The sequence below is a fragment of the Diceros bicornis genome, chromosome 32 (genome assembly GCF_020826845.1).
Source record: "Diceros bicornis minor isolate mBicDic1 chromosome 32, mDicBic1.mat.cur, whole genome shotgun sequence".
Lineage (NCBI taxonomy): Eukaryota > Metazoa > Chordata > Mammalia > Perissodactyla > Rhinocerotidae > Diceros > Diceros bicornis.
In genome coordinates, this window is record NC_080771.1 from 37374092 (window position 1) to 37390326 (window position 16235).

Here is a 16235-nt window from a genome sequence, read left to right on the forward strand (position 1 = left end):
CTCACACAGTCCCAGGGAGACGAGAGCCACAAGGATCAGCTGGCAAGCAACCGATGTCTTGGAACACACAGGGTGGGGCCGGTTCGGCCTAGCCTGGACCCAGAGACCCGTCTCCCGAGCTATGACGTGGCCAAGACAAGGAGCTTCTGTCACCCCCTCTGAACTGCCCCCAGTGAGCCCTGATCCTCAAAGGCTGTGCCCCGATGGACACCCATCAGTCACGAGCTTCCAGCCTCCTCCGCCCCTCCCTCAGACACAGTGGATCCAGGTGTGGGCGCTCCTCAGAATCTGCAGGGGGCTCTGCGTAAGCACACGCCCAGGGCCCCACACTGGCACTCCAGAATCAGAACTCAGTGGGAAGCTCCAGGGGCCTGTCCACCTCTGTGTTACAGGAGGCGCACAGTGTGGCGCCTGCCCCCGCCTCTGGTGAACCTCTCTGGGCATCAGCTTTCCCATCTGGAAAATGGGACAGCTAGGGTACCTGCCTTCACAGCTGTCATGAGGTCATGGGAGAAGAAGCCTGGCACGGCCTGCGTTATTATTACTCTGCCCCTTGCCTGCCTGACGCAGGGGTCCAATCATTCCGCCCCCTGAATGAGCAGCTGATGACAAACGTTTTCCGGGGCCAGTTTTGTCCAGTGAGTGCAATCATGGCAAGGCCACACTCGTGCATTTACAAGTCACAGAGCTCAGGACCCCACTGCCCCCAGGCTTGCGGCTGGCCTGGGAGGTGACACCAGCTACCCAACAGTGATGCCGTGTGTGGACACCATGTCATAACAGCCAATGTCCAGTGGCTTCCGGGAGGTCTTGAATGACAAGGATTCCCAGCTCCTATCCCTCCCTGACCCAGGGTGGTTGGAGGGGGGATGTGGTTGGCCAGAGCCGAGAGAGACCTGGGAAGAGCTGGGACAGGACTGGCCTTGGGCCTCTGTGACCTGCATGGGGCAGAGGTGTTCCTGCCCATCCCCGACCCCAGGTGGCGCCTCTGATGCCAGTGACAGACGCGCCCACACGCCTGAGGCCGTGTCCAGGTGAGGGCTCTGACAGCAGGGGCATTAACCCCTTTTCCTCACAGAGCAGTCAGCCGCCAGCCCCCGCAGGTGTAGAGGAACGCTGACAGGCTGGCCAAGGACGAGGGCCACGGGCCAGCACACAGGGCCGGAACCCAAGGCCAGGCGGCTGCTGTCTGTTGGAGAGGCCATGTGGGGAAGGACAGCGGCCAGCAGCAGACCCGGACTCCCCTCACGAGCCTGACGGGCCTGCATCTCTCGGGGCATCTGTGAAACTGGAAAGGCTCCAGCACCCTCGCAGGCCGTCACGCAGACTCTGACGCTGCGTGGGAGCGCTGACACGTGGCGGGAGATGGACACACTCGCAGGTGAAAGCAGTGCAGCGGGCAGGACAGATGCCCCGTGGAGATGCCAGCCCCTCCCTGAGGGAGGTGCCACTACTGAGCGCCTACTGTGTGCCAGCTCTTCACCAGGCCCACATTCCGGATTCTGAACACATACACGTGCACGCACACACCGACCGGCAAGGGAACTCAGATCAATTGAAGTCAACCCCCATCCTGCGTACCCAGGCGCCGTGGGAGGCTGAGGATGAATCAGACAACCCGAAACTCAACCGGCTTACAGTGCAGCAGGGAGGCGAGGCCAGCCAGAGCCCCAGGACGGTTCCAGAAGGTGGCGGGGAAATGCCTCGCACAGGCCCCACTCTCCCCTGCTGCCCTAGGGGGAGCAGGAGCTCGAGCTGGCCCTCCCTCCACAGTGGCAGCCCTGCTGGCTTGGATCTTATGGATTAGTGACCCAGCCTGCCGGCGTCTCCAGATCCTTGCGTAGGAAGGAAAATTAATTTCTTCCAGTCATGCAGAAATGAAAATATGTGGAGCCAAATCAGAGAGATTTCCTGGAGGTGGTAACTCAATTATGCCGATAACCTAGTGACAGAGGAAGAACCTGTGGACCCAACGTGGCCCCAGAGGGTCCTGGAGGGAGAAGTCAGGCCAAAATCCTCCAGCTTGCCAGCCCTGGCTGGGCTTGTGAGCAACCAGGTACCACACACATCATTGTCCCCTCCTCCGGTCACTCGTAGATGAAGGCACCTCCAGAGACACGGACTCTGCCCGAAAATTGGTCCTAATGTGATAGATAGTCTCCTCCCGCCCTGCATCTGTCTAGCTTTCAGGGAGCACGGAATGCCACATCTGTTCCTACTGCTCAAGCTTTTCTTCTCTTTTTCCTTTTCAACGTACAAGAGTGGCCTGGCAACACAGCCCCACACAGCATGGCTGCCCAGGCTGGGCTTGTCAGTTGCACAGAACAGAACCCTCTGCCTCCCTGGGACCGACTGAGTTTTCCGGATTCCCCCCGCTGGAGGACAGAAGGCGGGTGGGAGTGGGGCAAATGACAGCGTACCCAGTGCATGTCACAGCACCAGCTCTCTAAGAACGTGCCCAGGAACTGTGGACAGGCCCTTCCTGCCTCTGCCCCTGCCCCTGCCCGAGAAATGACACCAGGGGCCGCCTTGTGTCCGGGGCACAGCCCAGTCCTCCCCTTGAGGTCCCAACCTCAAGACGCTTCTCAAACCTCACAGCAACTTGCAAGAGCAATGCTGGGACACAGAATAGCTGCCATCCTTTGTCCCCAGCTAACCCCCATCCTCTGAGAGCAGCCACCCTGGGAACCTCCTGTTTCCGGGTCCAGTGGAGGAAACGCACGCCCAGTTACACATAATGAAGTGGCATCCTGGCCACAGGGTCAAAGACGGGGCCCGACAGTTATTCAGGTCACCCCACACACAGGGGCACAAGGTCTCTGTTCTCAAAGGAAATATTTTTCTCCCTGGCCGCTGGAACAGGCCTGAAGTCAGTCAGCCTCAACCTAAATGGTGGGGAAGACAGTTTTTTTCTTGGGGTTGGGGTGAGGCAGAGGTCTCTACACTTATAGGGGTCTGCCCATTCCTCTGCAGCTATAGGGCCCAGCACACCCACGGTTCCTAGAGGCCGGAAGGAGGGACAGCCTGGGGCTGTGTGTTCAGAGCCCAGCAGCTCAGAGTGTGGCTTGCCACCAGCCCTGCTGCCTTCTGCTCCACGTAAGCTTGTCTAGGGCTGAATTTCCAGCCATCTGTCCCTCCACGTCGGCTCACACCTCCCTCCCAAGTTCCCACAGCCTGGCTCCTGGCCTGCCCAACACAGATGGATGGTTCCCAAAGGGTGTGATCATAATCGCTGCCACCGGGCTGCGCCCGAAGCACCTCAGGCTGTCAAGACCCCAGGGAGGGTAGTCCAAACCCCTCTCCACACCCACCGTAGTGGGCGGGGGGGGGGGGGGGGGGCTCTCGTCAGACTTCACAGCAAGACTGTTTAACTGCTAACGGTCCCTCCCCTCAGCGGCAGCACCAGGGACCCAAACAACAGGGGAGGGGTAGAGGGAGCATCGGCCCTCCTCCACAGCCGGGCCACTGGCACCTCTGTCTCCCCTAGGGTTGCCCTCTGTACCCTGCAGCCCCCTGTCACCTGGCCCGGGCCTTTGTCGGGAAGCCCAGGCACCCCTGGGGAGCCTGCGGGACTCCCCACCTTCCGCGTGCAGTCCCACCGTAAGTATGACCACACCCCCCGGCAGGTCAATCTCCTGGCTCACCTTGGGGGGGGGCGTTCGGCCCAAGTGGGTGGGCGCTGAGTGGGCTGGCCCTACTCCTCCCTGGGCTCCAACTTTGCAAAGTGCAGAGGGTGTGCCCGGGGCGGACCGTTCACTCGGCGCGGCTGCAGGGAGACCCTGGGATGGCAGCCGCGGGCGGAGTCGGGTGACAGCGGCGGCGGCGGCGCGTGGGGCGCGCGGGGCACTTACGGTCCGGAGGTCCGGCGGACGGGCTGCGATCGCACTCTCGGGACCGGGCTCCTGAAGTGGCCTTTCCTTTGAACTCGGTCCCCGCCTCAGTAACTTGGGGGCGATCCGCGCGCTGTCTTCTCGCTCCGCGCCAGGCTCAGGCGCGCGGCGGGGCCGGGGCGCGCGGGCCGGCCGCCGGGGCCATGCCCGGGCTCGCTCCAGCCGCTCGCTCCGGCAGCCCGCGCGGGAACAAAGCACGCACGCCGCCCCGGGCGGTCTCCGGCTCCGCGGCCCGCGCGGTCCGGCCGCCGCGCCTGTGGCTCCCGGGCGCCGGGTTCCGGCTGCCGCGCGCTCGCCGGAGCGTCTCACGGGGCCCCGCGGCCCCCGCCCCGCGCGCTCCGCCTCCGCCTCCTGCCCCCCGCCGCCGCGGCTGCGCCACCTGCCTCCCGCCCGGCGCCCATCGCGCTCGGCTCCGCCCCGGGGCGCCGGCCGCCGAGAGCGCCCCGCTCGGTGCGGGGCCGGCGCGGGAGAGGGGCTCCGCCCGCCGCCCGACCGAGAGCCGCCCCCGCCGTCCCCTCCACCCGGGCAGCCGTGGAGCCCCGGGCAGACCTGCGATCTCGGCCGGGGCGCGGGGGCGGGTGTGAGCGGGGTGAGTGTGCGGAGAGCGGAGTGCGGGGGTCGTGGAGGGCCGTGCAGAGAGGATGCGCGCTGCTCTGTAGTGGGGTGCTCGCAAGGGTAGCGCGGGGGTCCGCGGAGAGGGGAGCGCAGAGCGTGTGCGGAGCGCAGGCGGCCGTGGGGGAGCGGGGGCCGTGCCTAGCGGGCCCCTCGTCCGCGCCCACCCCGCCGGCTCCGCAGCCGACCCCCGGGCGGCGAGTGGGGGCCTGGAGGGAGCGCGCCGCCGCGCACACCCACCTCAGAGCCGGGGGCCGCCCGCTCGCAGTTTTGGGAGCCGCAGCCGGGACATCGGGCAGGAGGCGAGGGGCACGCGCCCCTCCTCCCCTCGCCCGCCCCCCGCCCGCGGGGCCAGGGAGGGCCGGGGCGTCTCCGCACTCGGCCGGCAGGGGGCGCCCTCTCCCCTCCCGCCTGCGGCGTCCGGGTCCCGCGCCCACTGGGCCGGCGCCCGCCCGGGGTATTTGCACGCGCTTTGCATTCATTTGGATACCGCGCAACCTGTCACCTCGGGGACCGCCCCGCCTCTCCGCACCTTCCGCTCCCTCCAGCCTGCAGCCCTCGGCCACCGCCCACCTCACCACGGCGCCTCTTTCCCTAAAGCGCTTTGTGGCTTATCTGATGCGTTTGCCCGGTTAGTACATTTTAGTAAAATCGGCGCCGTTTCCCTCCTTCCTCCCCCAACCCGCACGTGCTTCATTTCTTAGAGACCAGCTGGGGTCCCAGGGTCGCGGTCTTAGGAGACAGAGGAGCCAGAACTTCAGAACAGCAGGGCCCTGATTTGCATCTCATTTAGCATAAATCTGCATGTGAAGGTCCAAGGTCTCCAATTCCCAAGTATAAAAATACAGCAATGTGCCAAAAAAAAGTCCCTCTCCTTCGGGTTTGTTCCACCTGCCTGTTTCTCCCCAGCCCTGTCCCTCTTCCTGGACTGAGCTCTGCTCGCTCAGGCAGAACCGGGCAGAGGAAGCTGATGGAAACACGGAATTTGGGCCTCTGGGAGAGGGAGGACCGCCCCTGCCCGGTCCTCCCGTGCCATCCCCAGGGGCACTGGCCAGGGTCTGGTCAGCTGGTCACCAGCACCCTATGTGGCCCCTTGACCTCCTGGGCTCCTGTCTTTGGTGGATATAAGAGGGGGTGTGGTGAATGATTTAATTGTAACACAAATGTCTGGCATCGACGTCCCCTGGCTTTCAGAATGTGCTTAAATACGGACTCAGTCCAGTCCTTGGGGAAGGGCAAGGGTCCTGAGCCCATTTCACCAAAGAATGTGGATCTAAAAGCATCAGACGTGTTGCTTAAGTCCACAGACTTTATGCACCAATATTTATTGATACCGACTTCTTTACCTCGTGGACTTGGAGGCACCATTGATTTTAAAATGCACCATTATTTGATGAGCCACTAAGAAAGGAGAATATGCTCCCCATTATAACCCTAAAATACCTCTGGATTTCAGAGACATTAAAATGCAAAAAGTGGGCCAGGTGGAGCCTTAAAGCCAGCCGTGGGGCTCTCAGCCCCAAACCACCACTGCATTCACATGGAGCATTAGCTGGACCCAGCCTGGGCCTGGGGTCCTTTGCATCTTGACCCCCTGCAAACAGCACATCCTTGCCTTGGTTGTTGGTGTTAAATTACCAATTGCAACCTCACTGATTTAAGCAGGGTGCTGAAAACCATTTGAGACACGACAGATCCCAAACCCTGAGAATAAAACTGCAATCATCAGAGACTGTGCTCTAAGCCCTGTGCCAGTGTGACAGGCTCCCTCGTCCCCGCTGAGAACTGCAGCTGCTGGGGAGGAAGAAGGCGGCAGAGTCAGGGCTCCTTCTTGTGCTGTGGCTGGGTCAGCCGACAGCCAGTCCAGCGTGGCCACATCATAGTCACAGTGAGTCGTGACAGTAGCCGGCATGGAGGAGGGCTGGTGGGGGCAGGTACTGAACTGAGTGGGGCCTCTGCGTTTTCCCACTTAATGCTCACCTGTCTGCCAGGCAGATGCTACTGGAACCCCCCGTCTGACAGGTGGAGGGACTGAGGCTCCGGCAAGTGGCATGGCCACACAGGTGGGTGCCTACACTGCTCCCTCACCTGCCAGGTCTCCCTGTTGCCTCCCATGGACTGGTTTCTCACGCTGGAAATGGCCCAGGCACAGCTCCTGGGCACTGCGAGGTGACCTGTAAGGAGAAGGATCCTATCTCTGCCCAGAAGATGTAGGCAGTCTGGCTGGCACGGAGAACTCACCTACAGGAGCCCAGGCCATGGGCAGGTGGGCACCAAGGCCAGGTGCCCCACTGAGAGCTGGCAGGAGGGACACAGAGCAGGAGGGCCTGCAGCAGCAGAGAGCCGTGGAGCTGGGAATCAGGGTCCCTGTGCAGCCTCCAAGGCACCAGTGTCTACAGAGGCAGGAGTCCAATTCACCGAAAAGGAACCAGCTCGCCTGCCTCCTGGTGTTGCGGCCTCTCCAGGTGAAGCCAGCTCCCTGCCAGCATGTAGTCCCCCAGCATACACCCAGCAAGACCGACATGCTTTGCCTGAGGTGTACAGTGGCAAAGCTGGGCCAGCACTCAAGTTTTCTAACTTGCAGTCAGGTCCTCTCTCTGGGTCCTCTTAGGAAAACAACCCCATCCTACCCAGTCCTCTCCAACTGCAATTTCCGTTGCTTCTGCACGTGTTGGTCCTTCCTCTGGATGAGGAACCCTAGAGGGCCGCACCCACTTTGATTTCTCTCTCAACCCCCACAGCTCCTAGCTCAGGGTTTTGACAAAGATGCAACTTACAAATTTTTGTCAGAGGTGTCCCTGATCCCTGTTCCCTCTGCTGCAACAAAGGGCCTTTGTTCACCCTGACACCCAACAGGAGCTGTCGTCTGGAGCCCTGGCCAGGTGCAGTGAGCTTCCCCTGCCAGTTCCATATGGCCCTCACCACCACCCTGAGAGGTGGGTCTTGCCACCAGCCCTGATGGCCTGATGAGGACACCAGGGCCCGGGGAGGTTGGGTACTTGAATGTCACAGGCTGCTCTCTGGCAGAGCTGGGATCCCACCAGGCCAGCCTGGCCTGGGAGTCCAGGCTGTTGGCCACCACAGACCCACTGGTCTTTAAAAGGAATTCTGAGTGACTGTGGACTCCTTCGACATGTTTCTGTTGTAGCTAGTAGTCTTCAACAGAAGTTCAAAGGGCTGCCGAGAGTATAAAATCTGACCTCCTGTAAACATGGATGTTTGTATTAAAGGGTGGCTGACGGGCTCGATGCCATTGCATCCACTTAAAAATACACGAATGAATTCTGCTTCAACACCTGAATTTTCACATAGCAACTTAGCTGAAACAATGAGCTTTTAGATATAAACCAAAAGCACGATCCATGAAAGAAAAATTTGATAAGTTGGACTTCATTAAAATTGAAACTTCTGCTCTGTGAAAGATACTATTAAGAGAATGAGACGACAAGCCACAGGCTGGGAGAAAATACATGCAAAACACACATCCCATAATGGGTTGTAATCCAAAATAGACAAAGAATGCTTAGAACTCAACAGTAAGAAACCAAACAACACAAATAAAAAATGGGGAAAAGATCTGAAAAGACACCTCACCAAAGAAGATACACGGATGGCAAATATGCACGTGAAAAGGTGCTCAGCGTCATGTGTCATGAGGGAAATGTAAACGAAAACCACAATGAGATACCATCACGCACCTATTAGAATGGCCAAAGTCCAGAACACTGACAACACCAAATGCTGGCGAGGATGTGGAGCAGCAGGAACTCTCACTCATGCTGATGAGAATGCAGAATAGTGCAGCCACTTGGGAAGACAGATTGGCGGTTTCTTACAAAGTGGAACGTGCTCCTTTTGTATGATCCGGCATTCATGCTCCTTGGTATTTACCCAAAGGATTGAAAACTTATCTGTACACACAGATCTGCACATGGATGTTTATAACAGCTTTATGCCCAAACTTGGAAGAGACTGAAATGTCCTTCAAAAGGTCAAGAAATAAACAAACTGTATACATCCAGACGATGGAATAGTATTCATCGTTAAAGAGAAGTGAGCTGTCAAGCCGTGAAAAGACCTGGAGGAAACTTGAGTGCATGTTGCAAGTAAAGAAGCCAATCTGAAAGGCTGCATACTGTGACTCCAACCATACGACATTCTGGAAAAGGCAAGACTATGGAGACAGTAAAAAGATCAGTGGTTGCCAGGGATTGGGGGGAGGGATGAACAGGCCGAGCACAGATATTTTTAGGGAAGTGAAACTACTCTGTAGGATACTGTAATGCTGGATACATGTTATCATACGTTATTCCAAATCCACAGAATGTACAACACCAAGAGGGAAGCTGAAGGTAAACTATGGACTTTAGTTAATAACAATGTATCGATATCAGTTCATCAATTGTAACAAGTATATCACATCAATGAAAGGTGTTTATAATGGGAACTGGAGGGGGAACGATACTTGGAATATTTTCTTTCTGCTCAACTTTTCTGTAAACCCAAGACTACTCTAAAAATAAATTCTAGTAATTAAAAAAACACAGCAGATCAAGGAAAAAAGAGATATCTATGACATTTTAAACATCTTATATAAATTACAGGATATGCACAGTTGGAAGGACATCCAGCCTCTTCTGTGATACCCGACTTTTCACACAGCCTTTCTCTCATAGTGTTTATTTCTATTCCACTCAGCAGAATTTTATCCTAATATATTTTCAATTTGAAAGTGTTTTGATTCCCTTGTTATACAGAACTAGGTAAATAAATTGGAATGTCAAGATTTAAACATTTTCTTGTGTTAAAATTTGTTTGTCTTCTGGATTGGGTTATCATGATCATTAGTAGTATAAAGTGATACCAACAATGTGAATTTATTATACATTTTAAGAATTATTAAACATAAAAAGTAAATTTTTATTGGAAATACCTCTCCTAAAAAGAGAGATGGGCAGTTTTTTTTTTGAGTAGTTTGTGTATTCATGCATAAATATTACTTATTGCTAGGAAATGACAGGGTATGGCATTAATTCCATGCCTATTGTGAGTTTTTAATGTGAAATCCCGAGAAACCTCAACCACATGAGTAAAGAGGTCAGTGATATCACTGTGGCCTCCTTCTGGCAGTGACCTGCCCCAACCGCATGGTGACTGGTCATAAAAATGATCTTTAATGCCTATCAGCTGACAAATCCATAGTCCTCCTTCAATTTTGTTGCAAGCAAAGACTGCAAACCAGCAGAATTGCAATCAGATGTGTTTGCTGCGAGTGAGGCATGGAGGTGAGGCCTCGTGGCTGGGCCCAGACAGCGAGACGCTGGCCTTTTTTTGGGAAGTGAGAGAGAGTGACTCTGCAAGGGACACTGGGAAAAGGGACAGCACACGGGACCAAATGTGTCGTGTCCCACCCTGGCCATCGCTGAAGCTGGCGTGGGCACCAGATTCCAGGGCTTTCAGATGACCACGAAGGCACGGAAAGAGACCTGACGCAGAGGGAGTCTGGGCTCCAGCCAGGAAGCTTCCCGGCCCCAGGAGCATCTCTTGGCTTTCTCCCCTGGCCCTTGGCTTAAGACTGGCCCAACCTCGATCCAGGGATGGCCCCTCTTGAAGAAGGGGAGGCCCTCCCAGAGCCCCAGGCAGAGGTACACCAGGAAGGCCGAGGGAGAGGGCGGTGAGATCATCCTGTCCACCTGGCATCAGGGCTGCAGCATAAGGTTGTGCAGGGAGTGCATAGCACCAGCGAACGAGCAGGGAAGGCAGGTGCGGCTACATGAGGGTGCAAAGGGGCCTTCCTCTGTGCCCACAAAGTCAGCTCTGCCTGTCACCAGGGAGCCTGCCATCAGCCTTATCTGAAAGGCCTTCTTGGGGCCTCCATGGGGAACCCTGCCTGCCTGGGCCCCTGGCCCACCAACCCACCCCACTACCCTTCTCTTCTCCCTCGTGAACACAGCCCCCACTTGGCTTAGGTCTCCATCACTCCCCACTATGGCCACTCCATGACCCTGCCCAACCCTGAGCACAGCCTGGCCAGCCCACACCCATCTGCAGGTTCAGAAAGAAGCTCCTTCCCTTGCCAGTGATTGGCTCCAACTCCAGCCAATGAGATGTGAGGGGAGGGGCTTCCCGGGGACTTCCCTGGCTCCCACTGCCCAGAGCAAACCGCTCTCTGCTGGCTTCTCCTGCTGCAGTGTCTGCAGGTTACCTGGACCTTCCCTGCCCTGTGGCTACCATCGTGAGGATGACGCTGACATGGGGGGCAGATGGATGGAAAGGACGGGGCCCCTTGGAGGATCGTTGAGCTGCCGAATCAACCCACCCTGAAGCCCACTCTACTTCTGGACTCGCAATTTCGATAGTAAATTTCCTTATTGTTCAAGCTGGTTTTAGTGGAGGTTTCTGTTTCTTGCAACCAAAAGCATCCTGACTATACCTCTTCCTTTCCAGAAGGCCTTGATCCTAGCCATCTGAGGGCCACTGTGGCTTATTAACCATCACCTACAATGCAGAAGGTCTCCAACTTCAATATACATCAGAATTACCCTGGGCGACTGTGAAAATGAAGACTCGGCAGGATGGGGATGGAATTTAAGCTGGCACCAATAAACTCAGTATTCGAGATAAATCACATTTTAACCCAATATTTAAAAATATTAGCATCCATGGGGCCAGCCCAGTGCCGTAGTGGTTGGGTTCGTGTGCTCCGCTTCGGTGGCCCGGGGTTCACAGGTTCGGATGCTGGGCACAGACCTATGCACCGCTCATCAAGCCATGCTGTGGCGGTGTCCCACATACAAAGTAGAGAAAGATGGGCACGGATGTTAGCCCAGGGCCAATCTTCCTCAGCAAAAAGAGGATTGGCATTGGGTGTTAGCTCAGGGCTGATCTTCCTCACCAAAAAAAAAAAAAAAATTAGAATCCATGACAAAAATCCATGATGAGCAAAATATCAAAACTTTAAACAAAGGCGGGATCGCTGTTACTGATTTCCCACTGTGGGTCAGGCTCCCGCATGGCCCAGCCTGGCCCTGCCCGGACGCCTGCCCCTGAGACGGGACTAGAAGGGCCAACCGCCTTGCAGCCCGCATTATGTGCTCCTCCGTCCACCTTTCCTCCCGGGGATTCTGGGTGGTCTAAGGCCACAGTTTGGGACACGGGGCCCCAAAGCCCGTCACCAGGCACCCGCAGGCAGGCTCCCTCTCTGTGCTCACGCCCAGCCCTGCAGGCGCGCCGGCTGAACTCCTGCCCAGTTTCTGAGAACGGAAAACAGACTCCAGAAGGCGAAATGCCTTGTCCTGGGGCAAGGGGTGAACAAGAGGCCAGGCACTGTCATCCTTGGTTCCCCCGAGGTGGACATGGCCGAGGCCAGTGGGTGGCTGGGTGGTGTTGCAGAAGGCCCGGGTGGGGAGTGAGAGTGAGACAGGAGGGGAGGGGATCAACCAAGGCGGCCCAGCCACCAAGGGCCACTGGAGCTTCATGGTCTGGGAACCCCAGAGAGACCTCGGGAATGCCCTCAGAGCCATCCTGCCCGAGAAGCCTGAGGTCTGGGTACTTGTGTGGCAGCTCCTGTCCGTTCTGAGTGAAGGCTGCTCCAGGGACCCTCCCTCCCCGCCTGCGTCCTCCTGTGCAGGGGCCACGGGGGGCCATAGATGAAGGTGGTGGGGGCTGGTGGCAGGCTGGTGGCCAAGAACCAGAGGGTGTGTGCAGAAGTGGGGACGAGGGACTGGGTGGGCCGTGCAGTATGGGTGGGCTCCGGGAGAGCTGGCACCTGCAGTGCCTGGAAAGACCCCCCAGACCCGACTCCTGATTCCTCTGTGGGCTCCCTCCACCTGGCTCAGGGCACCTGAGGATGCTGGCGTCCCGGGAGGTGCCTCTGGGGTTTCCAACCATTTGTTTCTCCCTCTGTTGAAGCTTGAGTTAGGAACATCAAGTAAAGCTTTGGGATGGCAGTCACGTTGAGAGAATCGTGAAGTCAGCTTCTCCAGGCTATGTCATTAATTATTGTGTGTGTGAAGCCAGGTGGCTAAAATCCCAGTCCCAGGCTGGCCAAATGCAGCCTCCAGCCAGGCGGCCTCAGAGAAGGAGCTCGCCTCCGAAGAGCGGCCACCTGCCGTCGCCCACCTGTGTGGGTGCAGGGCCGCTGCTGTTCAGACACGCTCGCATCCCAACCCCAGAACAACCCCATGGCGGGTTATGAACCACGTTCCTGCAGATGAGGAAGCTGAGGCCGGGGACACCAAGGACGGAGGCAGGCAGCCCTGCTGGGTCTCAGGGCCCACTCCCCTTCTTGCTGCCCTGCCGGCCCCACCCCACCTGCTTCTGCCCTTCTGTCTGGCCACTCACACCCTGCCACCCCCGCCCACCGTCCACACCGCAAGCAACAGTCACAAGAAAGGAGGACACGAAAGGGCAGCCCATCTCCCTTTCAGATTGCGGCGAGGAACCGAGAATGAGCAGCCCAAGGAGGGGGCAGCTCTCAGAGGGGCCGGAAGCCGGGACGTGGCCTCAGTGGGCCGGGTGGTAGCACTGTGGCTGCAGGGAGTGGACGCTGTTGCTCCAGCAGCTGGCTCTGTGCCCTGCTCCTGGTAGCACTGTCAGCCCCGTCCTCCTGAGGGAGCCTAGGTGAGGACGGAGAAGGGAGGTTTCCACAGGCTTCTCCCGCATCTGAGAAGTGGCCAGACCACAGGCTGTGGGGAAGCCTGAACCTCGCTGGTGACCCAAGGACTCGGCTGACTCGTCAGGGACTGTTTCTCACCTATAAAAAAGCCAAATCTTAAAAGCTAAACATCCAGTGTGGGCAGGATGTTTACCTGCCCCCTCTGTAAGATGAGGGTAACGATGGCTGACGGGCACACACTTTTGTGATGTGGCTGGAAGATGAGCCCTGAGATCTCGCTCATCTCTGTTCAATCTCAGACCAGAACCAGGCCGAGTGGGGGAGTGTGACCTGTGAGGGCTCGGCCGCCATGACACATGAAGGGGACGTCAGCGGGCCGGGGCAGCGTGTAAACCTTGGAGAAGCAGGCCCTCTCCAATCCATGATCAGGACAACTCACCGTTCATGCTGGGAAAACAGTTATATGTGCCTCACTTCACTGGGAAAAATAAAGTGCACTTGTGTGAAAGAAAAAAAGGTGGAAAACAGAGCAGGGAAAGTGTTAGAAGAAAATTCAGGGCGTTCGTGTGATGTTCTTTCGTAACAAAGGAAACCCAGAAACCCGACGTGGCTCTACGAGCATTCACAACCTTGGGCCAAAAGAGGCCGGAGAGAAGCCGGGAAGGTGAGAGAGAGGTGGGGAGGGGGTTTTAGCAACAAGTGTAACAAAGGACTAATAGCACTGTATACAAAAATCGCTATGAAGAAACGAGAAAAATATAAACACAAAATAGAAATGGGTGAAGTATATGAATAGGCACATCTCACAGGAAGAAATACGAAAGAGATGATGAACTCCTTCATTTCTTGGGTTTGCCTCCAACGTCGCCCTAGCCCGTGATGGGAGCGGGCCCCACTCCCTGGTCTGATGGTGATGACACAGACAGAGTTCCTGCTCTGGGACGCTCACCCCACACTGGGACACTGCCTGTATCACAGCCCAGCTGCTCTCCCCCCTCGGGGCCTTTGCATGGCTGAGCCCTCCACTAGGAACACCTCTCCAGCCCTTTGCTGCAGCCTCAGAGAGGCCAGGGTCCCTCCTGCTGAGCTCTCATGGGTCCTGTCCTTTCCCTTCACTGCATTTACAGAACATTTGTCTGTGGCGTCCTTGTTCACTATTTCTCTCTCCCCAGGGCAGGGGCATGCCTCTCTGTTCACCCTTGTATCCAGGCTGCTTCCCGGCCCCAGGCTAGGCATGGGCCTCAGAAGGCCACTCTTAGCAGCTCACCCCACAGCCACAGTGACTGGGCGAAGATGTGACCCAAGCCAGGCCAATCACAGTCCTTCCCTGGAAGTTTCTGACTGGGAACAGGGAAGGAGGAGCTGGCTCTTTGCTCTGCTCAGCGGGCGTGTCCAGAGCTGCCTGAGTTCACCTGCTTGGGAGAGCAAGAGCCAGAGCGGGAGGGCGGGAGAGGGCTGGACCCTGGGGCCCATGAGGCAGTCCCACCCTGCTCTTCCTGGAGCCTGTCCCTTGAGCCAACGCATTCGCACCCCCCCTGAGCTCCCCTGAGCGAGACTTCTGTTTCCTGCCCCCACAGCATCCTCACCCCACAGCCCCTGTGGGGAGAGGGTGTTGCTCCCTCGGCCCCCAGCAGCCTGCTGTGCCCACTGAGAGCTAAGCGGAGGTCTCTAAGGGCGCATGAGGTGAGCACAGGCCCGCCCTGCGGTGCCGGGGTGCTGGAGTCCACTTATCAGCCCCAGCCCCTTCAGGCCCCAGGGTGGACGCTCTCCAGGCCCACAGGCATCTCCCCCTCCCACAGCGCCGTTTATTATCACAGGATCCAGGACATCCTCCCATGCTCCTCCTGCAGGCACTGGGAGAGCTTTCTGCAAGACGAATCTGTGCTGTCACTCCGCCGGAGAGACAGAGTCCCGCCCGCACTGCCGCCCTCGTGCTCCAGCCCCTCCGTGCACACATAAGGCCTCTGCCTGGAACATTCTGCCTCGAAGCTCCTCTGGCCTCAGTTCTCCTCGTGAGGCTTCCCCATCCTGCCCTCCTGCACCCCCGTGACAGCCGGTCACAGCTACTCACGGATCTGGGGCTTCTCCCAGGTGGCAGAGGACCCTGGACGCACGGCCATGGCTTCCTGCCCCACTGTGTCCTGCCTATGAAATGTCCAGAACTCACACACAGGGCTCTGTCAACACACTCTGCTGTGTTGGCTGTTGATTGCGCAGCTGGTGGAATGAATGGTCATCCTTGCCCCCAGAGAAAAACCCACCCGTGCCCCATTTGTCTGTTAAACATTCCCCCGAACAAGCCCCTGCCCCATGGGCAAGAACAGAGGATGAGGCACCGGGGGGTGGTCACTCCTCCCCTTGGCTGCCTGGATCCCCCAGTGTCCCTAGTGTGTCCAGGGGCACCCCCCACGTCCTGGGTCCGTGACCCTCAACAGCAGGCACAGAGAAGGAACCATGCTCCCGCCCCCTGCCCTGGCTCTGCGGGAGGGCGGGTTGAGGGCTGTCTTTCAGTGAACTATGTCACGACTGGGGAGACTGAGCCTCAGCGAGGGGGCACCGTGTCTGGGCTAGGGCTCTGCTCCCCCACTAGGCACCCGTGTCTGTCAGTTCTGTGAGGGGTTACTGCAGGGGTCCGGAGGGGAGTGGGACCTCGAGCAGCCTATCCTTGCTAAGAGGCCCCGATGTGTTCGCGGGGAACAGCAGGGGTCTGAGGGCGCAGTCTGCTCCCCGCCCTCTCACCTGCCAGCGTGGCTGGCCCTGCGAGCGACCGGCTGTGAGATGGGGCGTAGCCGGGAGCCAGGTGGGCCGCAGGGCCGGCAGGAGGGCTGTTTTCTCACCAGAAGAGACTAGTTGTGGACGGTGAGAGCCGCCTGCCCACTTCTTCCTGCCCAGGCACCCGAAAGACAAAGGGTGGCAGAAAAGACCAGAAGCGGGCACTCAGGTCTCCCAAAGTTGGCCCCACCCACTCCTCCTGTGTAAGAGACCTCCGGCTTGGTTATGTCCCCGAAGTACTGCTACATGCAGACAGATCCGCTCCCAACGGAGGAGCCAGGGCCCCTTGTTTCTGCCTTAGGTCCTGGTCCAGCCTGAGCCGGTGTGGGGTCCATGCCGGCTGG

The 16235-nt window shown here is 57.9% G+C and overlaps 1 protein-coding gene across 3 annotated transcripts in view; it reads right to left on the reverse strand.

Annotated features, from left to right (window-relative positions):
* CBFA2T3 (CBFA2/RUNX1 partner transcriptional co-repressor 3) overlaps nt 1–16235 on the reverse strand; it is a 94860-nt gene that overhangs the window by 58031 nt on the left and 20594 nt on the right. Inside the window, exon 1 of one of the 3 annotated variants that reach the window (XM_058528481.1) lies at nt 3852–4106. The exons of the other annotated variants lie outside the window; for them this stretch is intronic. The gene's annotated coding sequence lies outside the window, so the exon portion shown is untranslated. Of the gene's footprint in view, nt 1–3851; nt 4107–16235 lie in introns of those variants that run through there. 3 annotated transcript variants of the gene reach the window in all.